This window comes from Schistocerca piceifrons, chromosome 3 (genome assembly GCF_021461385.2).
Source record: "Schistocerca piceifrons isolate TAMUIC-IGC-003096 chromosome 3, iqSchPice1.1, whole genome shotgun sequence".
Lineage (NCBI taxonomy): Eukaryota > Metazoa > Arthropoda > Insecta > Orthoptera > Acrididae > Schistocerca > Schistocerca piceifrons.
Window position 1 is genome coordinate 512,783,413 of NC_060140.1, and position 22,000 is coordinate 512,805,412.

At 42.4% G+C, this 22,000-nt stretch overlaps 1 protein-coding gene across 1 annotated transcript in view; it reads left to right on the forward strand.

The window, feature by feature from the left end:
• Nucleotides 1–22,000, forward strand: part of LOC124789494 (protein yellow-like) — a 112,378-nt gene that overhangs the window by 25,955 nt on the left and 64,423 nt on the right. The gene's annotated exons all lie outside the window — the stretch shown is intronic.

Sequence of the window (22,000 nt, forward strand, 5' to 3'; positions counted from 1 at the left end):
TGACTGTAACACTCTCTTTAAAATTCTGAAGGTGGCAGGGGTAAAATACAGGGAGCGAAAGGCTATTTACAATTTGTACAGAAACCGGATGGCAGTTACAAGAGTCGAGGGTCAGGAAAGGGAAGCAGTGGTTGGGAAGGGAGTGAGACGGGATTGTGGCCTATCCCCGATGTTATTCAATCTGTATATTGAGCAAGCAGTAAAGGAAACAAAAGAAAAATTCGGAGTAGGAATTAAAATCCATGGAGAAGAAATAAAAACTTTGAGGTTCGCCGATGACATTGTAATTCTGTCAGAGACAGCAAAGGACCTGGAAGAGCAGTTGAACGGAACGGACAGTGTCTTGAAAGGAGGATATAAGATGAACATCAACAGAAGCAAAACGAGGATAGTGGAATGTAGTCGAATTAAATCGGGTGATGCTGCGGGAATTAGATTAGGAAATGAGAGACTTAAAGTAGTAAATGAGTTTTGCTATTTGGGGAGCAAAATAACTGATGATGGTCGAAGTAGAGGGGATATAAAATGTAGACTGGCAATGGCAATGGAAGCGTCTCTGAAGAAGAGAAATTTGTTAACATCGAGTGTAGATTTAAGTGTCAGGACGTCGTTTCTGAAAGTATTTGTATGGAGTGTAGCCATGTATGGAAGTGAAACGTGGACGATAAATAGTTTGGACAAGAAGAGAATAGAAGCTTTCGAAATGTGGTGCTACAGAAGAATGCTGAAGATTAGATGGGTAGATCACATAACTAATGAGGAGGTATTGAATAGAATTGGAGAGAAGAAAAATTTGTGGCACAACTTGACTAGGAGAAGGGATCGGTTGGTGGGGCATATTCTGAGGCATCAAGGGATCACCAATTTAGTATTGGAGGACAGCGTCTAGGGTAAAAATCGTAGGGGGAGGCCAAGAGATGAATACACTAAGCAGATTCAGAAGGATGTAGATTACAGTAGATACTGGGAGATGAAGAAGCTTGCACAGAATAGAGTAGCATGGAGAGCTGCATCAAACCAATCTCAGGACTGAAGACCACAACAACAACAACATTACTTACACTGAAAATAAACCGAAATAATGCTCAGTATATTGGGTTTTTTAATATTTTCATAAAGTGCATGAAAAGGAAACGCAAAGAAAAATATGAAATTGCAAACAAATTTCCAAGAAAGCTTCAGTTACTATGCTTTCTTGTAAATTTACTTGCACAGTCCTCGTGAACGCTTTAGGTACAATCCAGTCTTGGAAATTTATTTGCAATCCCAAAATTTCCTTTGCCTTTCCTCTTAATGCCTTTTATTTCATTTTTTTTTTTTTTGTGGTAAGGTCCTATGGAACCAAATTACTGAGATCATCGGTCCCTAGACTTAAACTAACATACGCTAAGGACAACACACGGAGGCCTCGAACTTCCGACGGGGCGAGCCGCGCGAACCGTGGCAAGGCGCCCTAGACCGCACGGCTACCCAGCGCCATGCCTTTTATGCAAGCATACTAACGCCACTCCACTATCCTCGGATTACCGTTCAGTACTCTTTCCGCTGCGCCACCTGCTGGCTGGAAACTACGCTAACCTAAGTGGCTAATGCCTTGCCCGATCAGCTCTAAAAATGCAATTTTTTTACGTTTGGCCATCTGTATCTCTCACTTCTGTCGCCTTCATTTCTGGCGAAGCCCTGCATATACCATAAATTTGGACGAGATCGGTGACGACGAGTAGGCGCGGTCACCTTGTCAAGTGATCTGAACGGCTTCAACAACAAACAGGAAGTATGCTTAACGTTTGTTTATTATTTTTAGCCTACAGCACAATATAAAACTCACGTATCTGCTCAGATTCATTGTGTCCGCAACCAGTGTTGCCACCTCGCTATTACTCAGAAACGAATATACGCGGCCGTCAAGCCACCAGCTGTTACTGCAGTCACTCTGCTAGTGACAGCGAAAATTTACTGAAAATATGCCCAATTTAAACTCAGAAACTGCTTTTACTAAAAAAGTGGTCCGCGAAGTCTTTCTTTATTGTGTCACCCCATTCAGAATAAAAAAAGGTGTATTTTAAATCAAATTCTCTGGTGGGAGGAACGGAACGGGGTCCACTGAACTTCATGGTCCAACTGAGGAGCTACCTGAATGAGAAGTAGCAGCTCCAACGTTCGCAAAACCGAGAACGGCAGCGAGAGCGGTGTGCTGACAACATGCCCTTTCATACAGCATCTGTATGACGCCAGATGGCAGAGGATGACACTGTGGACGATCGGCAGCGCAGAGTCCTCTGCGTATGATGGCGGTGTTACAGCAGAACGAAACAGAATCTGGAGGCCCCCACAGATTGACGGTTTGTTCACATGTAAATAATGTTTCTAACATAAATCGTATAACAGGAACAAGTGCAGACATTTTTATATGTGGTATCGTAATGCGTACTCACCTCCATCTGTTGGTCGTTTTTTATTTGCATCGAACGGTCTTGCCACAAACACGTCACAAACTCTACGACCTGATGTTTTCTGCATGGCCGTAAGTGCTCCTCTCAGTCGACTACACTTGTCAATATAGACTAGCCATTTTGCGCCCACGTCTCCACACTTCAACACCTGACTTGCTGCCCAAGGGAAAATTAGCATTAATGGTTTGCTCTTGCCACATGCTCTTGGAGGTACCATCCAACCTAGAAACATATGATTTGTAATGGCTATAATTATTGGTCCGTAAATGACGTAAATACTGATGTAACGTTGTTCAGTATACCGTCCTCAGTCACTAACGGAAATATCTGCTTTTATGCCGCCTGTATTGACTGGGTTACATGGGAATAGAAGGGCTAGAAGCAGACAGAAACTAAAATCATTACAAAAAAGAAAAATAAAGCAGAATAGTATCACACGCATACCAAATTATTGCATTTCATTATTACATTACATAGGTGGATTCCAATTTTGCTAAGGCTAAGAATTTCAAAAGAAATCAATGCATTTTTACTGTTTTAATTAGTTAATAGAGGAGAAAGTGTAAACATGGGCACAGGTGTAATTATGGGCATTCCTCTCCAAGGAAATATGCAATTAATGCATATTAGAGGATATGACTGTAAACAAAGCCACTTCTTGATAGAAGGTAGCAGTGAGCAGGTGGAACCTTTACGTATTTCAAGTAGTGTGACTGCAACGTCAGTTATTGTGTGAATAGGTATTCGTTCTGTATTGCAAAGGTTTGACAGCTGTGTCAAATCATTTTCTTTTCTTGTCCTAATGCTAAGTTTAAAATAGTTTCCAGTGATACGCAGAAATCAGAATCCTTCGCTACTCTTAGAAGCATGTCTTTAGTCACTCATGCCTTTTAGGTTGCATGTGACAGTGGTCACATTGCTTAGGCCGGGTTGGCGGAAATGTGGCCTCTATCTACAGGAGGGAAGGGAGCATAATTACACCGTCTTCTAGTCAAGTTTACTTTAGTACTCAAAAAGCTGAGGTAGCAATAAATGGGTTCAAAGTAAGTGGGTTATACCCTACGAACCGCTATATCTTCACCGAAGCTGGCTTTGTGCCTACTGAGTTGGTTACTCCACAGTAGAAAATTAAGTTTCTAAATAACTGGCTCCTGCCCTTGCTTTCCTGGACCGTCGACATCATCTGCCTCTCCTTCAATTTTTCCTGAAAGACAAGCACTTCACGTTTTAGCTATGCCAGTTGATGAGGCTATTGGATCACTACAATGTTCCCCACAGACATCAAACATAGTTTTTCCATTTCCTGCCCCCAACATAAAGAAGAGAACCACGACTCGGGGACGCAAATCAGCAAGAGCCTGCCTCATCACTGGAGTGCCATGCACGGGTCAGTTAAGTCGCTTGAAAAAAGTGCTGTTAAGAAGAGACCGTTCAATTTTTCCGAGGCTGGAGGCCACTCAGTGGTCAGCTGTGAGAAGACAAGAGGCCTACAGATTTGATGTTCATTCAAAATAATCTGTAGACTAGTCAACCGTTGGTACTGTTTTGTCCAGTTTGTCAAAACATTTAAAAAGATTGAAGTTTCTCATAACGTTAACATGTCATGAGTAATAAATGCACACTGGAATATGACATCAAACCAAAAAAGTTTTCAAAGAACTAAAATGACAGTCTTACCTATGCAAGCTGGTCAGTACAAACAGTTTTGAACTTGACCTTGTCTATAAAAAATTTATTTACATTTAAATAGTTATTTTAGACTTTTTTTCTTAGGGCCTCTATTTGCCCTCCGTTTTTATAGTGCTGTTTCGTGAAGTTTTCGACTATTTCGTTGTAGAATAGAAATAATTGATATTTATCACCGTTTTGCCCCCTATCATTTAGTAAACTTCTTATAATGGTTAACAAAGGCCAAAAACCTATAAATTCTCCAAAATAAATTATCTTCAAGTCAAAAACAAAAGATGGCGTCTATATTTCCATCTTTTTTCTCTACAAATCAAAACATTGTCTTTTAGATGAAACAAGCTAGCTGTATTGATGTAATTACCTCTTACATCGACTGCGAAGCCTCAATCGCTTTAGAATACTTTTTTAAAGAAATTGTCAAAAAGTAATCTGAGTAGTGCTGTCGTATCATGCTCGGTGTAATTAGTTCATAGGGGTTGTCCCCCTAGTCTATCACGTCTTTGAGAATGAGAGGTGGTTCTGAGCTTCTTTAAATGTCAATAATGTTAGGGATCGTTTCGAAAAACGAAAGAAATTGCGGAAACCTGGCTCAAAGGATGCAAGCTGATAACGTAAACATAAATATAAAGACTAGTACGAAAAAAGATAGATAATTTCAAATAATTTTATGATGTACTCGTGTCTGTTATGTTCCATTCGAACTAACATTTGTTATGGTGAACCGAGAGCCTTCGGTCTGAAGCAGTCGATTAGGTGTAAATAGAACAAATGAAAAAATCTCCTTTCATAAAAAGGAGAGAAAGTAAACGTATAGCTAGTGGCACTGTTACAACGCATTACATGGTACATGACGGCCGCCGATAGCAGAAACGAATTTTTTTCTCCATAAGGGAAAACTGTGTCCGATAGAAAAAAATAGAAGCAGCACACACCAGCCAAACTACAGTGACACATTTGGAAAAACTAATGATTTTGTCTTACATGTATGCATATATTTAGGCGCTAAATAACACTTATCTCGTGGATTTCACTGAGCCCGCAAACTAAAACTAGTCATTCCTGAATGTCATCTTCGAAGCCTAGACATACCGCTGAAAACAGCCATAGGAATCTTTCATCTAATTCGCCACATATCGTCCTTTCTAGATCTAAACAAGAAAACAATATGTAAGCCTGCTGACGAAAGAAAGATTCGTTTGGGCCACAAATGGCAAAAAATTCAGATATTAGATTTAAATATGGCCGAAAAGATAACTTAAACAAAACATGCTTGTGACAAGTATTTACGAAACAAATTTATCCTTCGCTTGTAGAAAATTTATAGTAGGTGAACTCTCAATATCAGACTTCTCTCTGAAACTTTCCTTCTCTCACCCCCGTCTTTCATTCTCTCAAACAACGCACAGTAACCTGGAACGAAGTGTCTGAACGTTGCGCTGGCGAAACGAAGTCGTCCCCAGCAAGAAGACACGGCACGTACTTCCGCATAGCACAGGTGTCTCAATATAGGTGCACGTAACACTTAGGTCCAAAGCTTCCGGACACTAATTGCTTCATGGAAAAAAGAAAAAGAAATACCCACCTAGCGCGTCACCGACAATGTACCACAATCTACGCACTGTGTGAATGTGTGTGTTTTTCACACTGTTTCCTTGAAGTGTGGTTGGAGGCAACTGTTTTACCGGGATAGGTTTCCTAGACGTGCCATTAACATTTTCTTTCAGGAACGGTTTGGGCACTGATATCTGATTTAGTGCCTTAAGTAAAAGCGGTATTAGTAATCATCTGACCCTACACCTCACTGAAATAATAGGAGCCGATCAAAGGATTCAGTTGAAGAAAATTACGTCACTGAACAAAACATTAGTTATAGCTTTAAACCAACACCCTCGTTGCTTTGTGTATCTTTTATACCTTGCGTAGGTTTCCGCCCCCGGTAGCTGAATGGTAGCCGGCACGGTAGCTCAGCATGTTCGGTCAGAGGGTTAGCAGCTCTCTGTAATAAAAAAACTGAGTTAATCGTTCAACAACGAACTTAAACGGATGTCTTACGACGTCCGTCCTGAGCAGATACAACGAACGAAAGCGAACAAAATGAGATTAAAAAAAAAAAAAGAGGTCAGCGTGACGGAGCGTCAATCCTCTGGGCCCGGGTTCGATTCCGAGTTGGGTCGGGGAATTTTCTCCGCCCAGGGACTAGGTGTTGTGCTGTCTTCATCATCACCCTTTCATCCTCATCGACTGCAGGTCGCCGAAGTGGCATCAGAGTGAAAGACCGGCACCCGGCGAACGGCCTGCCCGACGGGGGGTCCTATCCATACGATAAAATAACAAATAAGAAAATAAAATCCTTGTGTATGCGATACTACAGCCTTCTGTTTATGTGCACATTGCTTTCTCGTGACGTTTGTCACCTCAGTCTAGAAGCGTACGGAATATCACACCAACCTTGTGATTGAATTGAAGAATTCCTAGCAAACAGAATACAGGATGTGTTTCTGAACAGCAAGTTATCTTGAGACGTGAGATTGACTTTGTGTGTGCTCTAGGGGAGTATTCTAGAACTATTACTTTTCACAATATGTAGAAATGCACTGGTAGATAACATCGGAAGTTCCATGGCGGTTTTTCAGGGATGATGCTCTTTTATACAATTTAGTCGTGACAATAGAAAATTGTAGCGAAATGCAGGAAGACCTACGTCTGGTGCAGGGAGTAGCCATTGACCCTCAGCACTAACAGATGTAATGTATTCCAAATACGTAGACAGGATCACCTGCTATTGTACGATTACACAATTGCAGGACGATTGCTGGAAGCAATTACTTCAGTAAAGTACCTATCAGTACGCGTACGGAGCGATCTGAAATAGAACGACCACATAAAATTAATCGCGAGTAAGGCAGATGACACACTAACATTCACTGGAATAATTCCCTGGAAATGTCGTCCATCAACGAAGTAAGTGGCTTACAAAACACTCGTTCCACCAATACGTAAGTACTGCTCGTCAGTATGTGATCCGTATCACATAGGACTGTAAGAGGAAATTGAAAAGATTCAAAGAAGAGCTGCACGTTGTCAGTATGTGATCCGTATCACATAGGACTGTAAGAGGAAACTGAAAAGATTCAAAGAAGAGCTGCACGTTTCGTTACTGGTTCATTTAGTAAGCACGAAAGTGTCACAGAGATGATCAACTAACTCCAGTGGCAGACGCTGCGAGGTGACTTGCATAATATAAATGTCGATATAGATAGAAAGAAGTCACTAATAAGTGGCTTGATTTGGCTGTACCACACTTGAAAGAAGTTGTGAACTTTCTTCTTCGTCGGGGTGAGGCCATTACGTAGGGTGAGGGCGGTATTATACGACAGAATCCCGGTGTCTTCTAGGAGTACTAATTTTTTTGTCCAGTGTGCTATGAACATGCATTAAAGCAGTACTTATCCGAAGTATTACAATTATTTTACTACACGTGCTAAGCATAGACACAGAAATAATTCATTCCAGGAAGGAGAACCGATATTACAACGTTTCAAGTCCAGAGTGTTCTTTTCTTCTGGGTCGTCAGTCTTCTGACTGGTCTGACGTAGCCCGCCACGAATTCTTTTCCCGTGCCAGTAGCACTTGTGTCTTGCCTCGTCAGTTATTCTCTGCATGTATAGCAACCAGCTGGATGTATTAGCTTTAACTATCAGAAAATGTATGATATCTGTAAAATCCATCACACACAACGAAAATATCACACTTATTTTAATAACGTGTGTGTAACAAGATGGCATTATTTCAGAGATATGATAAACTGTGGACTAAAATCACGGCAAGTGTTCTACCCACCTGAAGACGTTCGAGTATGTTGAAGCTAGACGTTGCCTGTGGTGCTAGTGTAGGCACGATATCTGAGCAGTCCCTTACACACAGCTGTATGCTGACCGTGGCAGCAGATAGTGAGTGAATCGACTTTGAAAGTGGGGTGTTAGCCGTTCCATACACGTGGGTCATAGCATATCGGCGATTTCTAAAGAATCTGTGTTCCTGAGGACAACAGTGTATAGGCTGGATCTGCAGTACCGTAGAGACAACGCTTCCACACGCTTAAACGCCCGCACAGGACGACCGGAAAGTGTCTGACGACCAGACGTTTCGTTACTTCCACATTGTCATACGAGGCGATCGACGATCTGATGTGACTCAAGTCTGCCGCCGACTTGAATAGGCGTCGTCAGGAACCCACTTCTGACTGTACGGAGACGAATGCGCACGTAAACTGCTTTAGCCGACGAACGACTCGTGACCCACTCACTCTAAGGTTGTGAAGTGCATCATAAATGATCTTGGATGGCGCAGAAACTCACATGAACGACAAATTCTTACCGCTACTACGTCCAGCATCGACATCAACGTTGACTTATGACGAGGACAGCTACAACGAATTTCAACAACGCAAAACAACTCTCCTTAACTGACAAACAAAATATGGACAGGTATAGGTACTAACGGAGATATAGTCTACGGGCACAGTAGATATTCTAGTAAGCGTTAATTTCATTCCATTCATTTATTCTCCTACAGCCCCGAAATGGTTCAAATGGCTCTAAGCACTATGAGACTTAACATCTGAGGTCATCTGTCCGATAGACTTAGAACTACTTAACCCTAACTAATCTGAAGACATCACACACATCCATGCTACAGCCCCGAGAATAGATTTAGAAACGCACTTCGTAAAGGAAATGAGGAGACTGCAAATTGGCTTCCATATTATTTGCGATTGGGGATTTCTTCTGTATCACATATTGGAACAGTATTGTAGAAATTAACGTGTCTGCAACACAGATTGCTCCACTCGTTGCTGGTATGGAACGAGAAGTACAAAAAGAATCCAAACATATTATAAAAATGTATGTACGTACGCATATATATTCAGCATCTCCTCCTAAACCAGTGGACCTATTTCAGACAAACTTAGTAGCCATATCACTTATTATCTGGAAATCTTCTATTAGGATGGGGATATTAAGGTGGAGGGGAAGGCGGAGGAAAAAGTGGCAGAGGGAGGAGCAGGAGGAGATGAACAGAGTGAGTCGGAGGAGGAGATGGACAGAAAGACGGGGAAGGACATGGACTGATAAAACTGGAATAAATATATACGCAGGCATCGCTGGATACTTAGCTAGTAAATTAATTAAAGAGAATTACCTGTACCAGTGTTCCTCCATCCTGTTTGTTGAAATTTATCCATCTCTGTACAGACATGATAATTACAGAAACGTTTAAAGTGATAAGAATCTTGTAAATCAAAGAGTTCCGCTCACGTTGTATGGTTAACAACGAGTCGGCACAACGAAAAGAAAAATCATGACACCTTTCTTAGGGTCGAATCCTCGCATATATTCGTAGAAATTACCAAATCAGGAAAGTGTATTAACATGTAAGTATAAAATTTCTGTCACCAAAACAACTTTTAAAAATCCAAGAACTTTACTGAGTATGCAGTGTTAAGCAGGACGCCTTCGACAAAATATCCTACGTTGTTCAGGGGTATTCCGTGAATATTTTGATGCAATGGACGCACAGTCTCTAGTGCTTCGTCACATAGTAATGGTATAATCATGATGTATTCGGTTCATTACGCCAAATACTTTTGTTTCAGACTGCAATATTTCATCGCCACAAAACTTAGGGAACCGGTGTTTCGCAGGCGCCTTCGTACAGGTACGAAAGTACCAAGATGTGGCTGCAGTCGATGCGGAAACAGCTCGGCAGAACGCCGTTGCGTCGCTCTTACGTTGCATTCAGTGATTCCATAGATGAACCCACAGATAAGATGCAGGTCGGCCAATCTATCCATAGCACTGCTGTGTATCATTGTTAACGTACAACTAACACCGTCGGAAAAACAAACGCTAGGCGGCACCGAGTAGTACTGTATGCAAGCTTGAGAGCGAAGAGTAATGTAGGAATTTCTGTTGACGACAGCAAGATCGTAAGTGATCGGAACATGTTTTCTCCTAAACAAGACATACAACGCATATCGTCGACATCTGCACACTTGTGGAGATATGTTTAAAGCAATAGAGATACTAAAGCAATTGTATATTAGAAATCAAACGGAATGCAGTTGTGCTCTATAGAGGCACCAAAGATCACAGGAAAAATTCCCTGCACAACCCCCGAAATTTTGTCGATGGAGGACAGGTACCCCCTATAGACCTTACCGCCTCAGGGCTCCACATGAGATTTCAACTGTTACGTCTTTGTTTTGACGTTAGCTAAGAATTTTTGTGTATATTTCTATCCCCTGATCCTACTAACAAGAGCAGGGCGAATTGTTGTAGAACTTGGACCTTTTCAAATGATCATAGGTTCAAGAAACTAGACGACTATGGTCATCGTTCTCTGTTCACCCTCCCCGCCCCCCTCTCTCTCCCCAAGGACGGAATCTGTGAACGTCAAATTTGAGTGCGTCTAGAGTAAATCTCTTTATGTTCAAGTGTGAAAGCGTTTCCTAAATGTTTGCGTGACGTGTATCTGAGGCAGGACGTGGTTGACAGCCCAGTATTTACCTAGGGGTGTGTGGGAAACCGCCTAAAACCCACACCCAGGCTGGCTGGCATACCGGCCATCGTCGTTAACCCGTGAGACGGATTCGACACTCATTAGGGATCTTTTTATCTCAAGTTGGGTCAGGGTGGGCTGTTTCAGACTTGGTCCATTGTACATCTGCGTTCTTTTCAGACAAATGCCATAAAACCGGATAGTGTGGCATAGGGAGGTCTCAGATTGTAAAATTTGGGATTTTTTCTTATACTGTTCATTCTCTGCCTAGAACGGTGAAGTAGGCTATTTGTTATTAAGCCCGTTGAATACCTTGGCCCTTTTCAGCCAAATACCAGCTAAGTGAGCATGGGGCAGTGGCCTTCCAGTGGGGAATACTGGGAAGTTCCCGCTTTTGCCTTACAGCCCAGGGAAACTTCCTAAAAACCTTTACTTGAAGGGGATTTTTTCATTTACTACTCCAGAATTCTAACACGAAAATGCGAACTAAAATATTATGATTATGCTAAACTGCTTTAATCCACTGTTGCTGTGCTGTATATAAGAACAGATTACAATCTCCTTACTACACGAGTAACAGTGAACTTTCGGTTCCATATGTTCTGATCCTTTCCGTCTTATAAGAAGTTGAGTCGACAATAATGAAAGTAACACCGATTGCTGGAACCTTTAGGGCAAGCGCTACGTGAACGGGAAATCAGTAAATTCCTTCTCTGTTGAGGCAGTCTCAGCCGTAGCTGCCGTGGCGACCACAGTACTCCTTAATAACACACAGTTTGAGAGAAACGCTTCAAATTTTGTCGATTAATGTATGTTTTGCACAACTTCTGCCCTCCCCGCTTACCTGAGAACCTGTTCTGCTGCGGTTTCCGTGGAAACGGCACCGTTCTTCTGGTTTTAGAGATGTCTGGAAAGCAAGAATCAGCCGTTGTCAGGTGCTCGGGAACGAGACTTTCAGAGCAATAGTCGCCACTCACTAAGAGAAAGGGAAGCGACGTCTACAGCTTTTACTCTAATGATTTCAAAAAGCCTGTGGTCTAGGGAGAGCAGAAGCGAGGGACGTACTTTCTGCCGCTTTCTATTACTTGGAAAGAAAATGGTTTAAAAAATTCTCGAACATGACTACTAGATAAATTAGATGCTACTACCAGACTAGTTCTTCATGAAATGGTATCTTGCAGTTGGTATGACTCGTCCAACGTTCGCTCACTAATTACTACACTGAAGGGCAAAAGAAACTGGTATGGGCATGCGTATTCAAATACAGAGATATATAAACTGGCAGAATACGGCGCTGCGGTCGGTAACACCTGTTTAAGGCAGCAAGTGTTTGATGGACTTGTTAGATCGCTTACTGCTGCTACAATGGGAGGTTATCAAGATTTAATTAGTTAGAACGTGGTGTTGTAGTCGGCGCACGAGCGATGGGACACAGCATCTCCGAAGTAGCGATGAAGTGGGGATTTTCCCGTACGATCAATTCACGAATGTGCCGTGAACATCAAGATTCCGGTAAAACATCAAATCTCTGATATCGATGCGGCGGAAAAGATCCTGCAAGAGCGGTACCTACGACGACAGAAAAGAATCGTTCAACGTGAGAAGTGCAACCCTTCCGCAAACTGCTGCAGATTTCAATGCTAAGCCATGAATAAGTGTCAGCGTGCGAACCATTCAATGAAACATCATCGGTGTGGGCTGTCGGAGCTGAAGGCCCCCTCGTGTACCATTAATGACTGCACGTCACAAAGCCTTACGCCTCGCCTGGGCCCGCCAACAACGACATTGGACTGTTGTTGACTGGAAACATGTTGCCAGATCGGGCGAGTCTCGACTCGTCTCGTCTCGTGCATCGGGCGTATAGATGTGTACGTGTAATGAGACACCCTCATGAATCCATGGACCTTGCATGTCAGCAGGGAACTGTTCAAGCTCATGGAGGCTCCGCAGTGGTGTGGGGTGTGTGCAGTTGGAGTAATATGGGACCCCTGACACGTCTAGATGTGACTCTGACGGGTGACACGTATGTAAGAATCCTATATGATCAACTGCACCCGTTCATGTCCATTGCGCATTCCGACGGTCTTCGGCAATTGCAGCAGTACAGCGCGACACCCAACACGTCCAGAATTGCTGCAGAGTGGCTCCAGGAACACACTTCTGAGTTTAAACACTTCCGCTGGCCATCAAACCCCTAGACATGAACATTATTAAGCACATCTGGGATGCCTTGCAATGTGCTATTCAGAAGAGATCTCCATCCCCTCGCACTCTTACGGATTTATGGACAGCCCTGCAGGATTCATTGTGTCAATTCCTTCCAGCACTACTGCAGACATTAGTCGAGTCCATGCCAATCGTGTTGCACCACTTCTGCGTACTCGCGGGAGTCCTACACGATATTAAGCAGGTGTACCAGTTTCCTTGATTCTTCGATGTATAACGGTGCTAGTGTTCCTATGGCATCTCACAGCATATCGCATTCTGTCCATCTTCCCCAGAATATTTTTTCTCCAGCTACATACGACAGTATCCCAGCTGATAATTTTATCTTTATAAATCATAGATATTAATGTCCACAGAATGTGCTCCCTAGGGTTAGGGAAATTCGATTCGCAAAGTTTTTAACTTAAAAACTGACTTTTTAAGTTAGTTTTCAATGAGTATAGAGGAATGGCGCTTATGGATAATAAAGAAGTTGTTGTGGTCACAATAGGCCTGCATATTTTTTAAATTTCTGTTTGACTGTTTTTCTTTCATTTTCTTGAAATGTTTGTACTGTTTGTTAAGGGATTAGTAATTTTGTTTGAGTGTACCCTAATATCGTATGGAGCACTTGGTGTTTCTCGGGTTTTCGCAAAACAGAGGACGCATGCAGTGCTTGTAATTAAGCGTAGACATCACTGCGCCATTTGGCAGAACTTGTATAATGTAGCTGTTGTATTTTGTGTCACAAGTAAATATTGTTTTTGAATGTCGAAAATAGTGAACGCTGTAATTTTCACCATCGGTTTATACTTTTAAAGGTAAGAAGAAATATCATCGTACTGGTATTAATATTTAAGTAATCTAACATAGACTGTATCGTAATAAAGAAAATCGTCTCCTTCATGCCGTATTCTGTTCCTACCATCTTCCAACGTGCAGTGTCAATCGCTGAGGCTCGGGAGTAATAGTTCACTGAGGAATAGCTCGATCTATAATGAAGCAAATGGTTTCCTGAGTTTTGGAAGGCGGAATGAGCAAAATAGCTGTTGCGGATCGTTTTAATGTTCCTAGAACTACATTACAAAGGAGATTAAAATCGTTGTAAGGAATCAACAGACATCTGTGACACATCAGATGGGGTTCCTCAAAGCAAGAAAATTCCGAAAAAAATGCGTGTAGAACACATGTGATATTTTGATACCAGGTTAATGCCGTTAGCTGAGACTGAGTTTCTAAAGATGGCTTACTTACAGAAAACGTCAGTCCTCAAGTTTAATGCGTTATGTCCGTTTCAGTCGACCAAAAGCTGAAAGATTTTTTAACTAACTGTTTTTTATCAGTTTGTAATTTGTTATATAAACAGATTAACTTGGTTTTGAACCACAAAAAACCTTTTTGTATTTAAAAACCTATATTTTGTTTTGTGGCCCGTACTATCCGACACTTTTCTAAGCATCTCGATTCGTAACTATAAGAAAATCTGTGTCATTTTGGTTATAAATCTTCGTTTCACCATCTACGTCAAACGTTTTACGCAGTTTACCTTATTCAAAACAATAACAAAAGTTTTATACCAAATTTAGCTTAAGCCGCTCATACTAGCCGCCATTCCCCTATATAGCACAACTCTTTTTTTTTCATTTTTATGGGCTTCAAATGTGAGCTTCACGCTTTAGAACTAAAATATTCATGTTTCTTCTGACCTACAGATACTGATTCTAGGAACATAAACTCACTGATGAAAATAATGATAATAATTATAACTTCTTTTAGTAAGCACGAACGATTACTGTACTTTTACTCATATTGTACTACTACTGTAGAAGCAAAATTAACTACTCCAACAACATTTCTGACTTTTTTCGGGGATGTTTTCTGGTTACTGACGGAGCAGTGGTCTAAGGTGGCTCGTTACTTAGTAGTAACGTAATTATAATTTACTAGCAACCCAGCCGGGTTTCACACAGGTACTTCTAAGTATCTGTGGCTGGACGACTTGTCTCATGTAGCGGTAATTTTTTTTATGAGCCAATGTGTAGAGTCAGATGACTGAATATTAACTCCAATTTCTAGACTCACTTCGATTAATTAAGCAGCACACACCCCAAAAGTTCTCTGGAGGCACGACTTAATCACCAAACGTAATCATAGTTCAGCCAATTTACTTAAATAATTTATAAATTATATACACAAAGCTTCTTGCGAATCAGTCCGCCTACTACGAAAATCGTATCAAAATCCCTACTGTAGATCCTGTGACTAGCCTCCACCTACAGACGGAAAAACGCTGCGAGGTTCTTTAACTTTTAACATGCACATACATCAGTGTGTTGGTTGTTTTTCTTTCTTTACATCTAACTGTCTTCTAACAAACGCGTCACAAACTTTACGACCTAATGTTGTCTTCACAGTCGTAACTGCACCACTAAGTGGTCTACGCCTGTCAGTATAGACTGACAGTTTTGCATCCATGTGTCCACACTGGAGCATCTTATCTGCTGCCCAGGGGAAAATAAACATTAATGTCTTACTCTTGCCAAATCTATGTGGAGGTACCATCCAACCTAAAAACGTAAGATTGTAACAGGTATTATTAGTTTGCAAATGACATAAATACTGATGTAATGTTGTTCAGCACACCGTCCTCAGTCACCAACAGAAATAACTGCTCTTACACCTATTACACCCCGTACATTCCGTTCGTCAGCGCAGTTACCTTTGTTTCTGTGATAATTACTTCTCGGCAGTGACAAATGCCTGTACTGTGTACTCATCAAAAAGAGCAACACAGAGCACAGAGTAAAGCAACAACATTCAGGTGCTAAAGTACTGTGATGTGGTTGCCATTGTTGTGGTAACAGCTCAGTCGAGCGTCGTTGTGCAACTCTTTCATTGCATTCAATGGGCCCATAGAAGAACTGCATATCGGAAAACTCTTTACCAGAACCGAATTTTTTTAAAAGTAATACTGAATCCGAGCTTTAGGGCAAACACCAAAGTGGACATTACTGTCGTCAACAATGAGTACCAGGAGAGAAAGGAAAAAGTTTTTTTTTCTAAACACTACACACAGCACATACCGTCAACATAATGGGCTATTTTGCAGAAATTCTCAGTACAAACCAGATACAAATCAAACTGGGGGGGGGGGGGGTTAGAAATCAAAAGAAATGCGTCTATTCGACAATGAGCCACGGGAGACCAAGGGTCAAATTCTCACAAGATAAGTTCACCAGACAACAAATTAGTCACCCCAGTGCGCATGCAGAACGGCCTCGCTGCAGTGGAATACGGGTTGTCGTCAGAAGTTAGGCGTTGTCGGGTCGGGCTATTTCTTGGATGGGTGACCATCCGGTCTGCCGAGCGCTGTTGGCAAGCAGGGTGCTCTCACTCCTTGTGAGGCAAATTGAGGAGCTACTTGATAGAGAAGTAGCGGCTCCGGTCTCGTAAACTGACATAAGGCTGGGAGAGCGATGTGCTGACCACATGCCCCTCCATATCCGCTTCCAGTGACGCATGTGGGCTGCGGATTACACGGCGGCCGGTCGGTGCCGTTGGGCCTTCATAGCCTGTCAGGGCGGAGTTTAATTTAGTTTTTAGTGCGCATACACTCATGAATCGTTAAGGCTCTATAGACGGTTTAGCGATCGAGTCACGTGCTCAACCGTGTGCGCACTACCACTACCTGAGCGTAAGGAAGTAGTGATAATTGAGAAATTTATTTTTCAAGTATGGGTTTGACATAAACATGGGTAATTGTATGGACGTGAGAGAGTGGCAAAAGGGGGCAAACGTGTTTAGCCGTCGTCATGGCAACACGGTACGTGAAGTTGCTGGTATCTTTGTGTTTCGCGGAGGACGGTTCAACACGTCTTCACACAGTGGTGTAACCCATGTGGCTACGAAACACGACGTTTGAATCGTGGTCGGAAAGAAGAAAGTAACTGAAAGGGATTGAAGACGCGTTTCACTGCCTGTGTATCAAAATCACTTCAAAATCCGACAAGAATTGCTGCAGGCCGTGAAATAAGGTTTATCCGAACTTAGCGTGAGAATATTACGACGGGGACTACAAACATTATATAAACATTTGGAGTCGATCACTTCGCAGAGGGCCATTGCTCATGCAGGCACATAAAAATGTGCGTATATGATGAAATCATCGAACTTGGACAGTAACTGAATGATGGGAAGTAATGTAGTCTGACGAGTCACGTTTCAGCTCATATTCAAGAGACTCACGTCGTCGAGTGCATCGAGGTGCGAATGGAGCATTTCATCCTGAATGTGAGCAAGGCCAGGTTACAGCTGAAGATGGATCTGTGACGTTTTGGGTGTGTTTTTCTTAACATGAATTGGGTCCACTCAGGTGAGGTGACCAACAACATGAACCAGCATGTTTATTTAAACATTCTGAATAATCAGGTGACGTTTTGTGGATGTTTATCTTATCATGAAATGAGCCATCTAACTGAGGTGAACAGAGATGACTACCAACGTGTAACAGCAAGTTTATTTAAACATTCAAGTGTCAGTAAATCGTTTACGAAAGTATTTGTGTGGAGTGTAGCCATTTATAGAAGTGAAACATGGACGATAAATAGTTTAGACAAGAAGAGAATAGAAGCATACGAAATGTGGTGCTACAGAAGAATGCTGAAGATTAGATGGGTAGCTCATGAGGAGGTATTGAATAGAAATGGGGAGAAGCGAAATTTGTGGCACAACTGACTAGAAGAAGGGATCAGCTGGCAGGACGTGTTGTGAGGCATCAATGGATCACCAATTTAGTATTGTAGGGCAATGTGGAGGATAAAAATCGTAGAGGGAGACCAAGAGATGAATACACTAAGCAGATTCAGAAGGATGTAGGTTGCAGTAGGTACTGGGAGATGAAGAAGCTTGCACAGGATAGAGTAGCATGGAGAACTGCATCAAACCAGTCTTTGAACTGAAGACCACAACAACAAATAATGAATGATCAGTTGTTGCCCTTCAGTAAACATTTGCATACTGAGTATGAAACTGACACCGCTGCTTTTCAAGACTGCAGCGAAGTTCATCGGGCTGGAAGAATACATGACTAGTTTCCCACTCTATTACGTCTTGATTCCCGACCCACAGAAAATCTGTGGGACGTTTTGCAACAGCGGGTGAAACGCCGACATCAGCATCCCCGCAATTTGGGTGAACTCCGCGACCAAATCCTCAGCAAGTGGCTAAACTTGGATGCAACGTACCTGCACAACCTTGTGGCCTCAGTTCCTAATCGAACCCAGGTCCAGTAGCGAATTAAACGGTATTAAATGATGCTTGTAATGATTTTTTAAGGGAGACTAATTTTTTTTCAGTGAGTCTATTCCGGGACAGCCTTCGAAATTCTGTTGGTGGAGTTCGGCTTCACCGTGTACTTGTGTTAATACGGCTTGAGTGTTTCAGTTCTATTTTTTCAATGGCGTTGATCTCAACTTCAAAAATATGTGTAATTTTAAGCGAATGCTGTAATAGAGTAATATTATATGAAAAGAATAGAGAGTATCCTGCGTGAATCTCCACTTTTCAGTGGAATGTGCGCTGATATGAAACTCCTTGACAGATCAAAACTTTGAAACTTGGAAGGTGGGCGACGAGGTACTGGTGGAGAGGGCGGTTCGTGAGTCGTGTTCGGGTAGCTCAGTTGGCACAGCACTTGCCCGCGAAAGGCAAAGGTTCCAGGTTAGATTCCCAGCCCAGAACACAGTTTTATCCTGCCGGAAAGTTTCAGTACAGAGTATTATAATAATTAAAGTACGCTGACGGAAAAAATCGCAACACCGAAGAATAATTAATGTAAAGTAATGACATTTCGGGAATACATTTCTCTAGGTAACATTTTTAAGTGATTGACATTGCAAGGTCACAGGTTAATGTAAGCACAAGATAAGCCAGTGCAAAAATGAAATGCTGGTCATTAATCTGGCGTAACCGCCAGAATGTTGAATGCAGGCATCAAAACGTGCATGCATTGTGTGGTACATGTGTGGGAAGTCCGTTTGTGGTATGGAGTTCCATGCCTGTTGCACTTGGTCGGTCGACACGGGGGCGGTTAATGCTGTTTTTGGATGACATTGGATTTCTCGTCCGATGATGTCCCAAATGTGCTCTACTTGAGATATATCTGGTGACACTGTAGCCCAAGGCAACATGTCGACTCTTTGTAGTACACGTTTAATTACAATAGTGTTACTGAGTGAGCGTTATCCTGTTGGAAAATACACCCCAGAATGCTCTTCATGAATGGCTGCACAAGATGAACCATCAGACTGACGAACAATTTTGCAGTCAGGATGTGTGAGATAACCACGAGAGTGCTCTTGCTGTTGTCCAAAACGCACCCCAGATCATAACTCCGGTTGTAGCTTCCGTGTGTCAAGTACGCAGATAGGTTTGTTGCCAGCTTTCAGATGGCCTCCTTCTGATCAACTCAAGGCCATCACTAGCACTGAGGCAGAGCCAGTTTTCATTAAAAGACACAACAGACCTCCAACCTGCCCTCCAATGATCTCTCACCTGGCGCTACCGAAGTCTCTAATGGTCGTGATTTGGGGTCAATGGTATGCACGCTACAGGGTGTCTGGCTCGGAGCTGTCCTTGATGTAACCGATTTGTAATATATCGTTGTGTCAGTGTGGTGTCAACTGCTGCTCCGATTGCTGTTGAACATGCAGTACGATGCGCCAGAGTCATACACCGAACACGATGGTCTTCCCTTTCGGTAGTGCCACGTGGCCATTCGGAACCTTGACTTCTTACAACCGTACATACTTGTAACCACCGCAGCCAGCATTCATGTACAGTGGCTACATTTATGACAGTTATTTCTGCATTATAGCTGAAGGGACATCCAGCTTTTCGTAGTCCTGTTACACGACCTCGCTCAAACTCAGTGAGGTTTTGATAATGGCATCTTTGTCACCTTCGGGAATTCGTGAGTAACGGCAACCCACGACGTCCAGTCTCAAAGCCAACTAACGTTCAAGACCATTACAGGGTGTGTTTATAGCAAACCTTTCATCCTTATAGAGGCGCCGTTAGTGCCACTCTTAGTGAGTGGTGCGAAGTTTGAAGATACATCATCTTTCAGATGTAGAAGCATGCCTATCAACTTTCGTTTATATTACACAACTCCTTCTTGGTTTACTATTTTTTTCGTCAGTGTAGTTTCATAGACTATATGCAAAAGTACACCTCCTGTAATGAGAATACAGAAGTTGCGAGTTCAATAGTCGGTAACGGAAATTATCAGTTCAGACTGCGAGAACCAAAACAAAACATCTTCTTCTGGGGGTTGCATAGGTGTATCTAATAAGTAACTAATTCTGGAACGTTTCTTGTGTTTACAGTCCGTTTCAAGAATAAAGACTTATGTTGGCCTACATCACAAACAACTTCGTACTGAATAGACTTGTGCTCCACCACATCAACTGACTGGGCTGTACCATATAAGACGATAAACCTAAAAATTTTCGACAGTTCCTATAACGTCTTGAAAATGCTTCAATGACTATTGGAACTCAGTTATTACCATGCGTTTTTTCAAGACTATTAAAGCAATATGAGTTTGTATTTTCTACCAGAATGAAGCACTCACCTTTAATTCATCTGCCGTACCATACATCGTCTACAGGGCTAAGCATAAGGCGCACAAAATCACGGCAGAAAGAACTGCGGGAACAGTCGTAGTTCTTTCATACCGCAGACTCGCAAGCACAGGTGAAAGGAACAGGAGTTATACAATAATGGAGGCACTGATACCTCGTTTAAACGACGAAAGAACAGGAAACGATCATGTCACGTACACGGCCATAAACTGTTTGCTGGTGACTGCTGCTTACGGACCGTGCAAAAACTGGAAACCGCTGGCTGCTACGTGCAGTTATTCCGAAGAAGTACCGCGACGTACCAAGAATATGGAAAGCACGGAAGAGAGCGTCGAAGAGAGAGAGAGAGAGAGAGAGAGAGAGAGAGACTGAGGGGATAGATTGCTTCCTGTTTCCTATTCTGTAGTGGATTTCAACAATTGGTACCTTTAAAAGTTTGCATATTGTCTCTGATAAGGGAACAGCGCGTGACAAAGTTCTGGACTTCTGGCATGTGGACACACCGAAAATGATGTAGCACGTAGGTACGTAACACATTCCACTATGTTTTAATCACTAATAAACCATTCAAGTTGTCTTGGTCACCAAAATATTTATTTTTCGCTCCTTATAACGCGTTTCGGTAGCGCCATCATGATGCCTGTAATACAAAATGTAAGATATGGTAAAAAACATAGAAAACAATTTTCTCTACGATGACGCAATAGGGTGAGTTACATACTTCAATTTATTCACCATATCTAGGCAACTGTAAACATTCTTCCTTAACGTCAGTGCCCAAACTGTCTTATGACGTATGGAACGATACACAGTATGCATCGCTTGTCAGAAGGTGGATCAGAAGCACCCACATTACTAGAACAACAAATATCTTGTGACATGCGAATGTTTCTTTCAAATAATATGTAAGAAATTTTACCTACTGAGCTTGTGCATCACAGTAGGAGGAATACATGAATGCATTCAGTGGCGGTTTTAGGACGTACAGGTTGCTACAATTAGTACACATTGCTCTAACCAGGCTGGGTATCGAGTCGATCTGTGCTTACATCATACATTGTCAAGTCACATTAGTGTGATTACCTGTCAAAAGCCTGAATAATCACCTTTTGCAACGCGAACTGCTGCGACATGTCCAGGAAGAGAGTCAGTGAGGTTCTGGAAGATATCGACAGGTATGCGGAGCCATGCTGAACGCTGAGCAGCGGCCAGTGGTGCCACATTTTTCGGTTGAGGATCCATGGCGCGATCAGCCTACTCGAGGTGGTCTCATAGATTCTCGACTGGGTTTAAAACAGGAGAGATTCGAGCTCAAGAGAGAACGGTAAACTCGCCCTGGTGGTCTTCAAACCAAGCTTGTACACTGCGAGTTGTGTGACACGTTGCACTGTCCTGGTGGCAGGTGCAATCAAGTCGACGAAAAACAAACTGCATGTAGGGGTGGACGTG